The 14,600-nt window shown below is 44.2% G+C and overlaps 1 protein-coding gene across 3 annotated transcripts in view; it reads right to left on the reverse strand.

The window, feature by feature from the left end:
* CTDSPL2 (CTD small phosphatase like 2) overlaps positions 1-13,874 on the reverse strand; it is a 39,335-nt gene extending 25,461 nt beyond the window's left edge. For 2 of the 3 annotated variants that reach the window (XM_014065213.2, XM_087704403.1), the window contains exons 1-2: positions 13,634-13,873; positions 12,524-12,616 (exon numbers count right to left, since the gene is read on the reverse strand). The gene's annotated coding sequence lies outside the window, so the exon portion shown is untranslated. Of the gene's footprint in view, positions 1-12,523; positions 12,617-13,633 lie in introns of all 3 variants that reach the window. The other variant, XM_014065216.2, reaches the window with a different exon arrangement.
* Between the last annotated feature and the right edge of the window lie 726 nt (positions 13,875-14,600).

Consider the following 14,600-nt stretch of genomic DNA (forward strand, 5'->3'; position numbering starts at 1 on the left):
CAAAAAGTAGGTGATGGTCTACTTTTCAAATGCCTTACTGAAATCCATGTATATTATGTCCACAGTATTTCACTGGTCTACTAATTTAGTCATTTTCTCAAAGAATGCAATGATTTGTTTTTGACAAACCCATATTGGCTTCTAGTAAGCTTTGCTTGTTTCCAGGTGTTCACAGATCCATTGCTTATCTTTTTCCAGGACCCTTTCCAGATATTGATATCAGGCTGATTGGTCTGTAGTTTTCTCAATCCATTTCCCCCATTTTAAAGATGGGAACCACATCAGCTCTTTTCCAGTCTTCTGATATTTCCCTGGTGCTCCAGGATTTTAGAGAAAGATATGGCTGAATGTTTCCAAGATTAGGTGTACCAGCTCCTTCAGAAATCTGAGATGTAATCTATCTAATCTTGGCAATGTGAACTTGTCTACAGTGGATAGGTATTTTACCATTTTCTTGCCTATTATTACTTGTATTCTTAATCAACAGATTAGGTTTTACAGTACTGCTTTTTATTAGATTGAACTATTTTATCTTTTTATGCAAAGACAGAAACAAAGAATGAATTACGCAATTCCTCTTTCTCCCTACTGCCCATTACCTTCTTGCTATCCCCATTTTGGCTGTCAAAGTGCTGCAGAAGATATATGTTCCGTCTCTCCCCCCTCCCCAGCAAACTACAATGCTGATCTGGCACTCGAAGAAATCCAGTTTGACTCTCCTGGTTTAGGATTTGAAAGTTCTCTTGATGGCATCATTCTTTAAGTCAGTGCTTTATTACAAAAGTTCTCCATTCCCTCATTCAATGACATTTCTTTTTCTGAGGGAAATTCAGACTGGGGTCCTTAAATAATTTACATCTATTACCAGATCTTCTACAAACTGTCTACAAAATCAGAAACCAATCAAACTGTTCAGGTTCTCAGCTTATTATCTGGTAAAACAACAAAAACCAAGAAAAGATGCTTCCACTGACGGGAAGCTATGAGGATGAAAGGTTAAAAGACTTTACCTGTCAGCTGCCATCTTCACTACTTTGAAGCTTGCTAGCAACTGCCATAACCAGGGGGGAGGGGGCATTTGGGAGGGGAAGAGGCGTGAAAGAATGCTATGGGAAATTGGAGAGTATGGACACTGACAGCAACCAGAGGTGCCAAACCATGCTATGTTTTCTTGCCTTCAAGGATGCTAGCCCTGGGAAAGGAATGTACTGACCAGGGGGGCATTCGCCCAGGTTCGCCTGGTGCGCCAGTTGCGACCCTACCTGAATCGGGAGGCACTCACAACAGTCACTCGGGCCCTTGTGACCTCTAGGCTGGAATACTGCAATGTGCTCTACATGGGGCTGCCCTTGAAGAGCATCCGGCGACTTCAGCTAGTACAGAACGCGGCCGCGCGAGTGATTGTGGGTGCACCTCGGTTCACCCACATAACACCTATCCTCCGCGAGCTGCGCTGGCTACCTGTCGATCTCCGGATGCGCTTCAAGGTGCTATTAGTCACCCATAAAGCCCTGCATGGTAGTGGATCTGGATACTTGAGAGACCGCCTTCTGCCAATTACCTCCCTGCGACCAATTAGATCTCACAGATTGGGCCTCCTCCGTATTCCATCGGCCAGCCAGTGCCGGCTGGCAACTACAAGGAGGAGGGCCTTCTCGGTAGTAGCCCCGACCCTTTGGAACGAACTCCCCGTGGAGATTCGTACCCTCACCACCGTCCAGGCCTTCCGCACAGCCCTTAAGAACTGGCTAGCCCGTCAGGCCTGGGGACAAGGATAGTTGCCCCTCCCGAATGATGAATGTATGTTGCTTATTACTTTTATTATATGTGTCTATGTCATTGTTTGTATTTCCCCTCCCTGATTTTATGTGAGCCGCCCTGAGTCCCCTCAGGGAAAAGGGCGGCCTACAAATGTTAATAAACATAAACAAACAAACTGTGGTGCCTGCAGTACCAGGTTCCCGAAACATCGGAACAGGATCTGATTGGACTATTCTCCCAGAGGGGAGCAGTTTTGACATTGAGGGATTGCTTTCAATATATGATTTCCCATGTTTATTCTTCAGAGCTTGCCTTGCTCACCTAGCACTCAGCATCTCTAGTAAAAGGGCCCTTTTCTAACATCAATGGAGTCAAGGGTAGTTCTTTCCTAGGGAATAAGCTGGAGCCAGTGTGACAGTAGGCAAGCTCTGCTGTAACTGTCAACCAGATAGATCTACGAACATCTGCTGCAGGAGTTAAAGCTGAATTGGGAATTTATTCATGCACTATCCAAAATCAGAGTATTAACTACTGGTACAAAATCAACGAAATGGAGACTGACAGACAAATTATGCTTACTAGAGCAGGTAAAATCACAATCATAAACCTCTAGGGTCACTACACTGAAAGATTTTGTAAGGAGATGTGGCCTTCCTCTTGTGTAACAGGGGCTGCCCAAATAATCAAGGATATAGAAGCGCAAAAGGATATAGCTATCCTTAGTAAGGTTCGTAACTTGAAATGGCGGAGTAAATGCAAACATACTTTTCAAACAGACAGCTATTTAAAGTTACGACTCCCGCAAGATTCGAACAGCTTGACATCATGGTCAGAGACAGGAGATTCAATTCTATACCCTATAATAGACATCTGCATTTTTGGGGCGGAAGAAGCAGAAGACTTGGCTCACATCCTATTTGATTGTTGCCTGTATAAGAGGGTGAGAAACAGGGAACTTCTCGGCCTATGTACTAAACAAATGATTCATTGGGAACCTCATATCAAAACAACTTACCTTAACTTTGAGAGTGGGTGGCATACAAAATTTAATAATAATAATAAATAATGTCTGGTCAGAATTTGAAAACATTTAATACAGCACAGGACTTGAGCAAAATGGTTCGGTTAAGATCAGCATAAGTGGGACTGATGGGGGTAGATCACGGGTGTCAAAGTGCGTCACGTTGCCATCGTGGCGTTTCACGATAAATTTTCCCTTCGTGGAGTTGGGTGGGTGTAGCCTGCGTGTGACGCACCTGGCACACAGGCTGCCAGTTTGACACCCCTGGGGTAGATTGTAGGGGTGACACTGAAATATAATTTTATCATATTTTATTTATCCATATATTAAATTATTGTATTTTATTCCAATTCCATTTAAATTGTTATCAGATTTTAGTAACAATTTGTGTTTAGAACTCTGCACTTTGTTACGGCCCATTGGCTAATCAATAAAGTAAACTAAACTAAGTCAACCAGGAGACCAATGAGCAGGAAAACCCAAAGGGTACTGAAGGATGTCTCTGGGAACCAACGAGCCAAAGAACCCATTGCCCAGTTGGCTGCATCTCCACCCATGCTGGGACTAGCAGGAGATGGCGCTGCAATATGGCATAGAGCTTAGCTTTTAATAGTTTTCTTAGCACCTCCCATACTAATTTTACGTGGTCTTCCATTGTCTCAGAATAAATGAAGATATCGGCCAGGTACATCACCACTCCCTTATGCAAGTGCTCATGCAGCACTTCATTGATTAGTTGCATTAACACTGCAGGTGCTCCTTGCAACCCGAAAGGCATCACTCAGAACTGGAAGCACCTTAAGGAGTAATTGAAAGCAGTTTTCCACTCTTCGCCTTATTTTATTCTTATTCCAGCTTGTCCTTCCTAAGGGGGGAAAGGGTGCATGTTTTCCACACAAACACTATTGATCCCTTGAAAATTCACGCATAATCTCAAAGACCCATCTTTATGAGCCATGGTGGCGCAATGGTTAGTGCCGTACTGCAGGCTACTTCTGCTGACTGACTGCAATTTGGCAGCTCAAATCTCACAAGGCTCCATGTTGACTCAGCCTTCCATCCTTTTGAGGTGGGTAAAATGAGGACCCAAACTGATGGGTGCAATGTGCTGACTCTGTAAACCGCTGAGAAAGGGCTGTAAAGTCCTGTGAAGCGGTATATAAGTCTAAGTGCTCTTTGAAAGAGCACTGGGCAGCCAGTGAATTGATGGGCTCTATCTTTCCCCTCCTCACCAGTGGGGTTTTGCTACCTTTGCACTTCACCCTTATGCGTTGCGGTCCACCTGCTCCAACAACTCCAGCACCAGTTGTTGTCTTTCCAGTCAACCGCTGGGTTCCACTTCTTCAGCCATGCCAACCCCAATATTTGGGGTCTTTGATATTTTCAGGACCACTATCAACTGTATAGTTTCCTTGTGGCTTCCTGATCTCAGCTTTATTGGCTCAGTTAGATATACTGCTGGCAACCCCCCAGTAAGGGAGCCATCTACTTTTTCAAACTTCATCGGTTGTCTCAATTTTTTAAGTCTCTGTCCCATCTTTTCCATAGTTTGCAGGCTAACCAAGCAAGGGTGCAAATTGAGTCTACCAGGGCCATGAAGACCCCTTCTCACCCGAGTGGGGCACTAGCATCTCCACCTGGTCAGTCAAAGAGGCGATGGTTCCACTTACCATCAGATTTGCTGTTGCTTTCTTAGAAGACCAGGTTGAGATTACTGGCGGTCAGAGTTCTCTCCCTCTCACTAGAGGGGGAAGAGACTTCCATGAGCTGCTGCACCACCCGCATCTTCTCTTTTCCCTTCCTCAGTGTCTTCTTGGCCTTTAGCTGGCCCGGGCCCCTCACTAACCACATGGGTTGCAGGGCCAGGCAGTTGGCTGCTCATTGGCCCTCTTTTCCATATCGGAAGCAGGCTCCAGGCAGGTGCTGCGGGTTCACCCTAGGGCTGTTGATTCCTATTGATCCCTAAAATATCCCTTATTTAATAATAATACATTATTTTAGGACCACATTTTTTCTAGTACAACAAATATGTTCAGTGAAGTCTGACTAGGAATACTATTTTGAGCATTTCTTATTTAATCAGAATCTCCTGGAGAAGTTCCCATCACAATGTGAGCGTTAAGGCACTGCAGAACTTTAGATAGTTCTAAAGAGTTTAGAAATTTTTTAAAAAGTTAAACAACTGTCCACCTTTGTTTTTAATTTATTAACTGAATAATTTTAATTTATTTTTATTAAATTTGATTCCATTATTTTAACAGTTCTTTAGCTTATTATTTTTTTCTTAATGATTAGCTATCCAGCTTGATTTTGGCCCATCTGAAGATCCTGATTTCTAAAACTCACTGCCAGCTTCCCACAAGCAGTCAACAGGCAGGAAGTCAGAAGTCACTCCCACTCCTAGGGCCTTTTTGGCTGCACATGGTCATTCTGTTTCGCTGTTTAAGTTAGGAAATTTTAACTTATTATTGAACCTTGTTTGCCACCGCATTTATTTTTCTATTTATGACATATACTTTTCATAGATGATCTATGAGTCTATCCATCATAAGGGTAAAAAAATATGGTCAACTTAAAATTTAATGTTCATTCTAATCACACCAGACTGCACTACCTTTCTCTCAAAGGATGACCCAACATGTCACAGGGTTACTGTATGTATGTATGTATGTATGTATGTATGTATGTATATATGTGTGTGTGTGTGTGTGTGTGTGTATGTATAGGTTTTTGGTTATTCGGGTTTTCTCCTGCGTAAAATTGGAAGTGTCTTGGCAACGTTTCAATGAAGTCTCATTCGTCATCATCAGGCTGGTTTGCTCGGCTTCGTGCTTCCAGGAGCAATGTGAGATTGCAGCTGTTTCTTCCTTTTAACTGCCAGTTTTGCTCGCACAGGCGCGAGGCCAAAGACACCAGCCTGAAAATAACGATTGGGACCTCATCGAAACGTAGCCAAGATACTCTCAATCTTACACAAGAGACCCAAAACCTGCATACCTGTACCCATGAAAATCTACGAACACACACACACACACACGCGCACATATATATATGAAACAGGGATGAAAACTATGAAATACAGAACGTCAGATTGGTATGAAATGTATAAATTATACATGTCAGGAACAGTATCCATTTGCAAAAACAGCAGTTACAAATGGATAAAGATATTAAATATTCTGGTTTAGTCTTTCACAGTCCGTATCTGTTAAGCAGTGTTGGGTTTCAGCAACTGTGGTCTAACCAGGTCAACACCAGGAAATCTGTTGTCAAGACTACAATTATTATAAACCCTGAAGTTTATAATACTGCCCAATATTAAATAGTATTAAATATATAACAAGCCCCTCTATTCTTAAATGGAGCCTCAAAGCCTCATTAAAGGTAGGTATCAAATTGAAATTGAAGTATGATCGATAAGGAAGATTATTAAACACACAGGAAGTAAGTATATACGGTCCTGCTGTACAGAGAGCAACATGGTGGCTCAGCAGTTAAGTTGCTGGGTTTGTCGGCTGGAAAGTCAGCAGCCCAGGTTCGAGACCCGAATGCCACAGAACAGGGTGAGCTCCCATCCTCACTCCAGCTCCTGACAACCTAGCAGTTCGAAAGCAGGCAGGCAAATGCAAGTAGATAAATAGATACCACTTTGGTGGGAAGGTGCTCTGTGAAATCATGCTGGCTCCATGACAGCGGAAATGTCTTCGGACAGCGCTGAATCAATGGCCTTGAAATGGAGATGACCTCCCTACAGTCAGCTATGACTAGCAGAGTAAAACCCATAGGGACTTTTTTATTTGAAGATAAGCTATTCAAGTTGAAAAAGTTTTGCTTACCAATTATGGAGCAAAACTATAATGTAAGTTAGAAGCACTAAGGAACTTGATATATAAGGGTCCAGAACAATTTATAGTTTAGTGAATTCTGTATTAGGAGGTTCTTCTCAAAATATATTCAGAACTGAACCTATCCAGAAATGTATTTGTGTATGCTTTAATCTTATTCTAAAAATTTTATAACTGGGAAATTAATAAGACAATTGATATTAATGAAGGAAAATAATGGGAAACATTAACTGCAATTCAATTTTAGAATGAAGTAGCTTCCTTTTGGATGCTCACAGTAGGACCTTGTATCAATCATTTGATCAGAAATACCTGGAATTTAAAAGAGTTTGCTTTTTTTTGTTTTTTTGTTAAAACAGGGCTCCCTCTTCATACCCCAAACATTAGCTTTTATCTTGGTTTAGCATGGTTTGGAAATTCAATTACTGTAGTTGGCTAATTATGATTTATGGCTTAGTGCAAGAGTTCCTACACTTTTTGCCATCACACCTCTGTTTAGTATAATCTTAATATACACACCTCCTCTAAAAGTGTAACTCCTAAAATGAACAAGTCCACAATTGAGCCTCTCCATTTATTCTCCTTTGACCATGAAACCCCAGATACCTTTTGGCCAGCAACTCACTCTCATCTAATGAAACTGTTACTTTGGGGCAAGAATGAGGGAAAGAATACACACACTTTAGTTCCCAGAAGAAAGACAGGCTATAAATACAATAAAAACTCACTATCTAGAAAAGTAACCATCTCTTCTTCTCTATAATATTCTTGCTGCAAAGCTTAGAGAAGTGTTTGCGGAATAAAAAGACATTGAAAGCTAAAAGAAATTATTTATCAGGCTTAGGAGATAGTATCTCTATTTAGTATAATCTTTAGTCTATTTATTAAGTCACAGCAATTTCAAAAGTGAATTTCTCCAAAATAAGTATAAGAATTGAGGTTCCTGGCTTCTTCAAACTCAGCTGCAACAGGATGACATGGGAAGAGCAGTTAAGGTGGACATAGCATGAGTCTGAAGGAGGTGAGAAATTACATTATCAGGAAGAGAGAAGAATCTACAATCATATAAAAAGCGAGTAGATGCCGCTGACCTTTTTTTACTTTTTCAACATATTTCCACATACAAATATTTAATCGAAATAATAATACAATTAGTATTGTTGAATACTAACAGATAAATGGGATATAGTTTAATAAATATCTGCATCTTTCGCAAGTTGGAGTCCTTTGTGGTCTTTATAAGATTCTATAGTACATGTCAAACTCGTATCGTCATGTTGTTGTCACATGACATATTGCAACTTTTCCCCCTTTTCTAAAACAGGTGTGGGTGTGGCCAGTGTGTGATGCATCCAGCCCGTGGGCTCTGAGTTTGACTCTCCTGTTATAGTAAGATATAAAGGCACAATGTGCATGTGGAAATAGTAAGTACACTTTTACTACCTCAAATGCCTAAAATCAGAATCATGATGATTCCGAATGATCAGACCATTGTTAGAAAGGACCTAGGACAAACATGAAACCTCAGATATTTACTTTGATTTATTTTAGTGCATGGTATCATCAGTTCAAAAGAGCTCTCTTAAAGCCTTCAGAAATGTTATAGATGCCCAATAAGGGATTATGAACGTTTACCAAAAGTAGACATCAATCATCCCACTGTCCAGAAGATCATCTACAAGTGAAATTTCGAGCTGTCAATTTGCCCCGGCTAGGCTGTCCCAACCCGTTTATCCTCAGAGTAGAAACCAAGATGCTGAAAGAAGTTCATCATGTGGCCCACCGGGAGATGTTGCCTCTACTGATGTTAAAGGCATGAATCTACCATTAGAAAGAAGCAATACAAATTAGATCTTCATGGGAAGACTGCCAGGAGGAAACTTTACTGACCAGAAAGAACCTCAGAGTGAGAGACTCAACGCCTAAGAAAAGACAATGCTGGCTTTGGACAGACAAGGCAAATATAGAGTTAATCAAAGTTGATCTTCTGGGAAAACCAAAAACAGCATTTCACCCAAAGAACCCGACACCAATTGCAAGGCAAGGCAAAACTTTGTATGAGGGCAACTCACTATCACTATGAAAACAATAGTTGTACCAGGGGGTGCTTGAGGAGAATGTAAGACCATCTGTCTGGAGAAACATCAAATCAAATCAAAACATTTATTACAGCCAGCACAAAAGGGGTGGGGTAAAAGATACAAGAGAATAAAAATTAAACATAAAAATCTATAAAGTATAAAAACAAAAATCTAAAAAGAATTTAAAAGGAGGGCTAGGAGAAGTAGGGGAGTATGGCAAACCAAATCTACCATAATATAAAACACTCCACAACAATCTAGATATTCATTAAAACTAATTTGTAACACAGGTTACCTTCTGACATATTTAAACTGCTGCTGCACAGAACCTTGCAACACCATCTTACAGGAGGTTGGCATCTGAGAGCAACAGGAAAATATAATGCCAGTTGGGCTCACTGGCAAATGAAGGTTGGGGACCTGGCTAAGTCCACTTGGCACTCTGCTACACGCTGTTTAATGAGTGCTTTGGCCTGGTCCCATGCGCACTAGAAGCACAGGAATGAGATTTTAGTTTGCCATTGTCTTATTCCATGTGGACTGAAAATCATCCCTCATAGTTTCTGGAACAAGGCCAAGGGAAAAAACGGTTTGGTCTGAACCAGAAGTATGGACTATAACTTTGTTGCTTGTTTCCTTACGATTTATATTGATATTGTTTCCTGATTGCTTATTTGTACCCTATGACTATCATTTAGTGTTGTACCTTATGATTCTTGATGAAAGTGTCTTTTTATGTACACTGAGAGCATATGCACCAAAGACAAATTCTTTGTGTCCAATCACACTTGGCCAATAAAGAATTCTATTCTATTGTCTTGCCTACACGCTAGTCTCTACCTCCATGAGATCCTTTAGACATTGCAGTTCAAAAAAATCTGCAGTGAAAGGGAAAATATTCCTCCTAGTGCATGGTAGAATTATTGTTCTGACTGGCAGTGGCTCTCCAAAATCAAAATGGCAATTCTTTCCCATTAACTGCCCTGCAATTATTTCACTTGGCAATTATCTCCTAGACCTTTTGCATGTACCTATGTCACAGTTTGGGTAAAAGAAGTCTTTGAGGAGGTCTATTGGGAAGGTGGACTTATGCTTTGAGAGTATTGTGTGTTTCCTTGTTGAGCACACGTAAAGGACAAGGGCACACTTTATTTGCTTTCTTACAAACATTTGTAGCCTTGCTTTCTGTACCTTTAGGGAAAATATTCCTCCTAGTACTAGCATGATAGAGTTATTGTTAAGGATAACTCTACTACTTAAGGATGTTTCTTTTCTTGTATATAATTTGCATTAAATACATTTTGTAACAAAAAACAAAGGGAATTAGTAAGTAAAATGTAAAAAAGGGTGGAATAGAGTAAGTTATAAAGAAGTGGGCTTTTTTTCTTAATAGCAGTTACATTTATATTTTACCTTCTCTAAGATTACTTGGGCAGCAGGATGGCTCAGAAGTTAAAATGCTAGGCTTGTCAGCTGGAAAATCAGCAGCCCAGGTTCAAGAGCCAAGCTCCCTATGAAAGAGTGAACTCCCGTCCTCACTCCAGCTCTTGCCAGCCTAACAGTTTGAAAGCATGCAAATGCAAGTAGATAAACAGGTAGTACTTCGGTGGGAAGGCAACAGTGTTCTGTGATGTCATGCTGGCCACATGACCATGGAAAAATCTTCAGATAGCACTAACTCAATGAATGGTCTTGAAACGGAGATGAGCAGCGTCCCCTAAAGTAGGCTATAAATAGTGGACTAAAATCTGCCATAATTTCCTTTTGTTCATTGTTTACTCTTTCCTATCATCGAACTCCATAAATCATGTTTTTTCCCTTTTTTCAGCAACAAATCTGCCTATTTAAGGTTGTTTCTGCCAAAGGGGCAACCAGGTATTAGAGTCAAGAAGTCTGCTTACTTCTTCTACAGAACAAAATGACATATTTCTTAGTTTTTTGTTGAACGATTGCAAAATCAGTGTTTCTTTTTTTTCTATTACAGGTAGTCCTCAACGTACAACAATAATATACCCAATATTTCTGTTGCTAAGCAAGATGGTTGTTAAATGAATTGTGCCCCATTTTACAACCTTTCTTGCTTCAGTTGTTAAGTTGATCACTGCAGTTGTTAAGTAACTCAATTGTTAAGTAAATCTGGCTTCCCCATTGACATTGCTTGTCAAAGGTCCCAGACACTGCAATCGTCATATAGTCCAGGTGCCAAGCATCCAATTTTAATCATGTGGCTATGGGGATGCTGCAATAGTCATAAGAGTGGGGAAATGGTCATAAATCACCTTTTTCAGTGCTGTTGTAATTTCACTAAATAAATAGTTGTAAGTGGAGGACTGCCGGTATATTATCTTTGCCTTTTATATACTTTAAAGATAAAATATTGATATTTTTAAAAATATTTCTCTTAAAAACAGAAAGCAACTTTACATGATGTATATTTATTTTTTGACATGATTAAGTACATTAATGGAGTACAACATTACTTAAAAAGCTGAAGCAGAATAAGATTTCACAAACCAGTACCAGTCACTTCTAAATAAAAATAAAACCATCGACCAACTAAAATAGTGTTTCAAAAAAGTTAAGAATATTTCATTTTCTAGCTAAAAAGAAAACATCTAAAGAATCAAAGCAATTACCCAAGTCAATTGAACTAACTGGCATGCAGTCCAGCAGCCAAGCCTCTAAGAGAACAGGGTACCTGAAGGTACAGAAAGCAAGGCTACAAATGTTTGTAAGAAAGCAAATAAAGTGTGCCCTTGTCCTTTACGTGTGCTCAACAAGAAAACACACAATACTCTCAAAGCATAAGTCCACCTTCCCAATAGACCTCCTCAAGGACTTCTTTTACCCAAACTGTGACAGAGGTACATGCAAAAGGTCTAGGAGTTAATTGCCAAGTGAAATAATTGCAGGGCAGTTAATGGGAAAGAATTGCCATTTTGATTTTGGAGAGCCACTGCCAGTCAGAACAATAAAGGGTAGATAATGTAATATAACACAATTTTCCAAGTTTATTTTTTTCTGGATTCTAATTTCCTTCTTGGGGGAGAAAAACCTATTTTTTTCTTGTCCACTGGAGCTTTCCGTAATCTGGGGGCCTCAAAAGATGTGGTACTATATGTCCTACAACCCTCGGATCCCTTGGCCACTATGACATCCAACATTTCTGCAGTGCATTCTGCAGACTCCATCACTCCTTTTGGGTGAGTTGCCTTCCTTCCTTATGAACTTCCCTCACTTCCCTTTCAGAGGGGACTAACTTCCTTCTGTGCCCTCCACTGGGATACTGGGGCCTGGCTAACCGGGACCAGACCCAAGGGATCACGGCCAGAACTCCAGCAAGTTTAGGAGAAAAAGCAGCAGTAGCTTATGCTTTTTTTTCTATTCAGTTTGACAGCAGGCACAAACTACAACAGCTTTAGTCAGCCTCTCTCTCTCCCAATGCCCAGAGCAAACTGAGAGACTCCCAGTTATTTGGCATACACAGAGGATATGGTGGTGAAGAAGGATTACTCATGGCCACAAATTATGGCCAGCTACCATGCCAAGTGAAAATTCATAAACCCCTGATGACTACATTTGTAAAAACTATTCCTTGAAGCGTTAAGTAATAGCTCAGGAGAAGGCGTAATGCATGCATGTCACTAAAGCAACATTTAAATTAGGCTTACGATGAACAGGAAAGGCAAAACACACAGTGTTTATTCTTCTCCCACCCAAAAACAACATTCATCACAAACTCCATTTCTTCAAATATAGAATGAATAAAAATCACTATTACACTTTAATGGCTAATATGAACTTTAGTAACTTACTTGTAGGGCCTTTTTAATCTTCGAATCCCTTTATAATATTAAGTAATTAACCCTTGCAGCACCAGCAGTTTGTGATGAATTATTCCCATTTTACTAGTGGAGAAATGGAAAAGAGAGATTAAGTTATTTGTCCAGTAAACGCAAACAATAATTGGTGAGCAAATAGATTTGAAAAGCACCCTAGAAGAGTCTTTAAACTGTCCTGTCCTTATGCACAGCGAGGGAAGCGCCGCTTCCTTAGCTCCAGAAACCTTCCAAGCTAAACTCTCCCTGCACTTCGGTCCTCATTCTCCAGGCACGCAGTTTACTCGCCCCACCTCCCTCTCCCACCGCCTAAGTCTCCGCCAAGCCTCCATCGCCCTTCGCTTCCCGTTTCCACTTTTCCTCCCCGTTTCCTCCCTCGGGCCAAATGCTGGCGAGCCGGTTTCTGTGCGCGGGTGGACGGAGTGAAAGGGCCGGGGGGCTTCGGGGAGCAGTCGGGGCAACACTGAAATCGAACCATCCGGGCAGCGCTTTGAAACTACCGGCTTGGCCGCCGTCCCCCACCCGACGGCGAGCAGGTGGAGCGGCCCGAGAGGGGCAAACTCCGCGCCGGCTCCTCCTCCGGGGGTCTCGGGCTCCCCGCCTACCGGGATGGCGCCATCCCCGCCCCCCCCCCACCGGCGTCCCGGCTACCAGGCTCATCGGGCCAACCGCCTCCCGGGCGCTGCGCCGCGGGGAACAAAGGCGGCTCCCCGGTCCTGAGGTCTCCCGCCGCCGCCCGGGAGGCAAGAGCGCTTCCCCGGGGCTCGGCGACCCTCCGGGGGCTCCTGGAGGGATCGGCCGGCGGAGGCTCCCCGCGCGCCGATGACCTTGGGGCGCCGCTTCCCGCTCGCCTCGCCGGCCCCGTTGCTAAGTGCCCGCCGGGACCCACCGGCCGCGGCGCAGGCGGCAAGCGCGCTCACCCGCCCGGCGGCGCCCGCGGGCAGAGCAATAGAGACGGCCGCGGCGGGAAGCTCGGCCTAGGCCGAGGGGGCGGCGCAAGGCCTGCGCGGGAGCCCCGGGCGAAGGGCGCGCTCCCCGGGCCCGCCGCGGCCGCCGCCTCCCTCCCGCGCCGCTGGCGGCCGTTACCTGTGAAGCGCCGAGGGAAGGTGGGGCAGTCGGGCGCCTCCCCGCCGCCGGAGACCGGCCCCGCGGCGGCAGGGCAGCCCAGGCCCCGCAGGCCTCCCCCGCCGCGCGGCTCGCACAAAGCGCCGGCGCCGCCTCCGCCGCTCCCGCCGGTCTCGGTCGCGCTCAGCAGCCCCCGCAGCCGCCGGTCGCCATTTCCCGCCTACCGACCTGCTGCACCGCGCGGAAGGACCCGGATGCTGGCGGGGGAGGGGAGGCGCGAGCCCGGCGGCCTGCCCGACGCCCACACTGCGCAGGCGCGGGGGCGGGGCCAGCGGCGGAAGAAGCACTTCTCCGGCGGCGGTGCTTTCGGGGAGCGGGAGGGCCGAGGCCGCCCGGAGCCCACTCTGGCCCCCGCGGAAAAAGACTGCTCTCGGAGAAGCCCTTGGCCGCCAGGGACGCTGCCCCTCGGAGGGGGCGCAAGGCGGGAGGAGGGCGAAGGCTCCCGGGGAGGCTTTGCAGGAGAGGAGCCTCGAGCTCAGGGAGATGCTCCAGCAGACCCGGGGGCGCCGCCCGTCTTCAGCAAGCCTTCCCCTGCTGGAAATGGGTGGCTGAGACCCCCTGGGGGCGCCCCGGGATCTGGCGCCTCTTTCCTGGGCGGGAACCGGAGCACGGAGCGCCCTGCTAGATGCCCTGGCAGAGGCTGCGCCTGCACGATGCGTGGCCAACCCCCACCGAGCCGAGTGGCAGGCAGAAGGGCCAGACGTGCACCGAAGCCTCCTGGTCAACACGAATGGCTGCATAGGGAGGTGGAGGAGGAGTGACCGATGGGGCTCAATCTTGGGGCCAGCATTCAACTCTTGCAGTGAGCAGGACAATGAAATGGAAGGGAAATTAGGGAAATGAAGTTTGTAATTAATCTGGAGAGGTTGGAAAACTGGGCAGAGTTGACCAAACACACATCTACAGAGAGAAATGTAAGGGGTTATAT

Source organism: Thamnophis sirtalis, unplaced genomic scaffold (assembly GCF_051295495.1).
Source record: "Thamnophis sirtalis isolate CommonGarterSnake01/CBP01778 unplaced genomic scaffold, rThaSir2_p1.2 scaffold_2, whole genome shotgun sequence".
Lineage (NCBI taxonomy): Eukaryota > Metazoa > Chordata > Lepidosauria > Squamata > Natricidae > Thamnophis > Thamnophis sirtalis.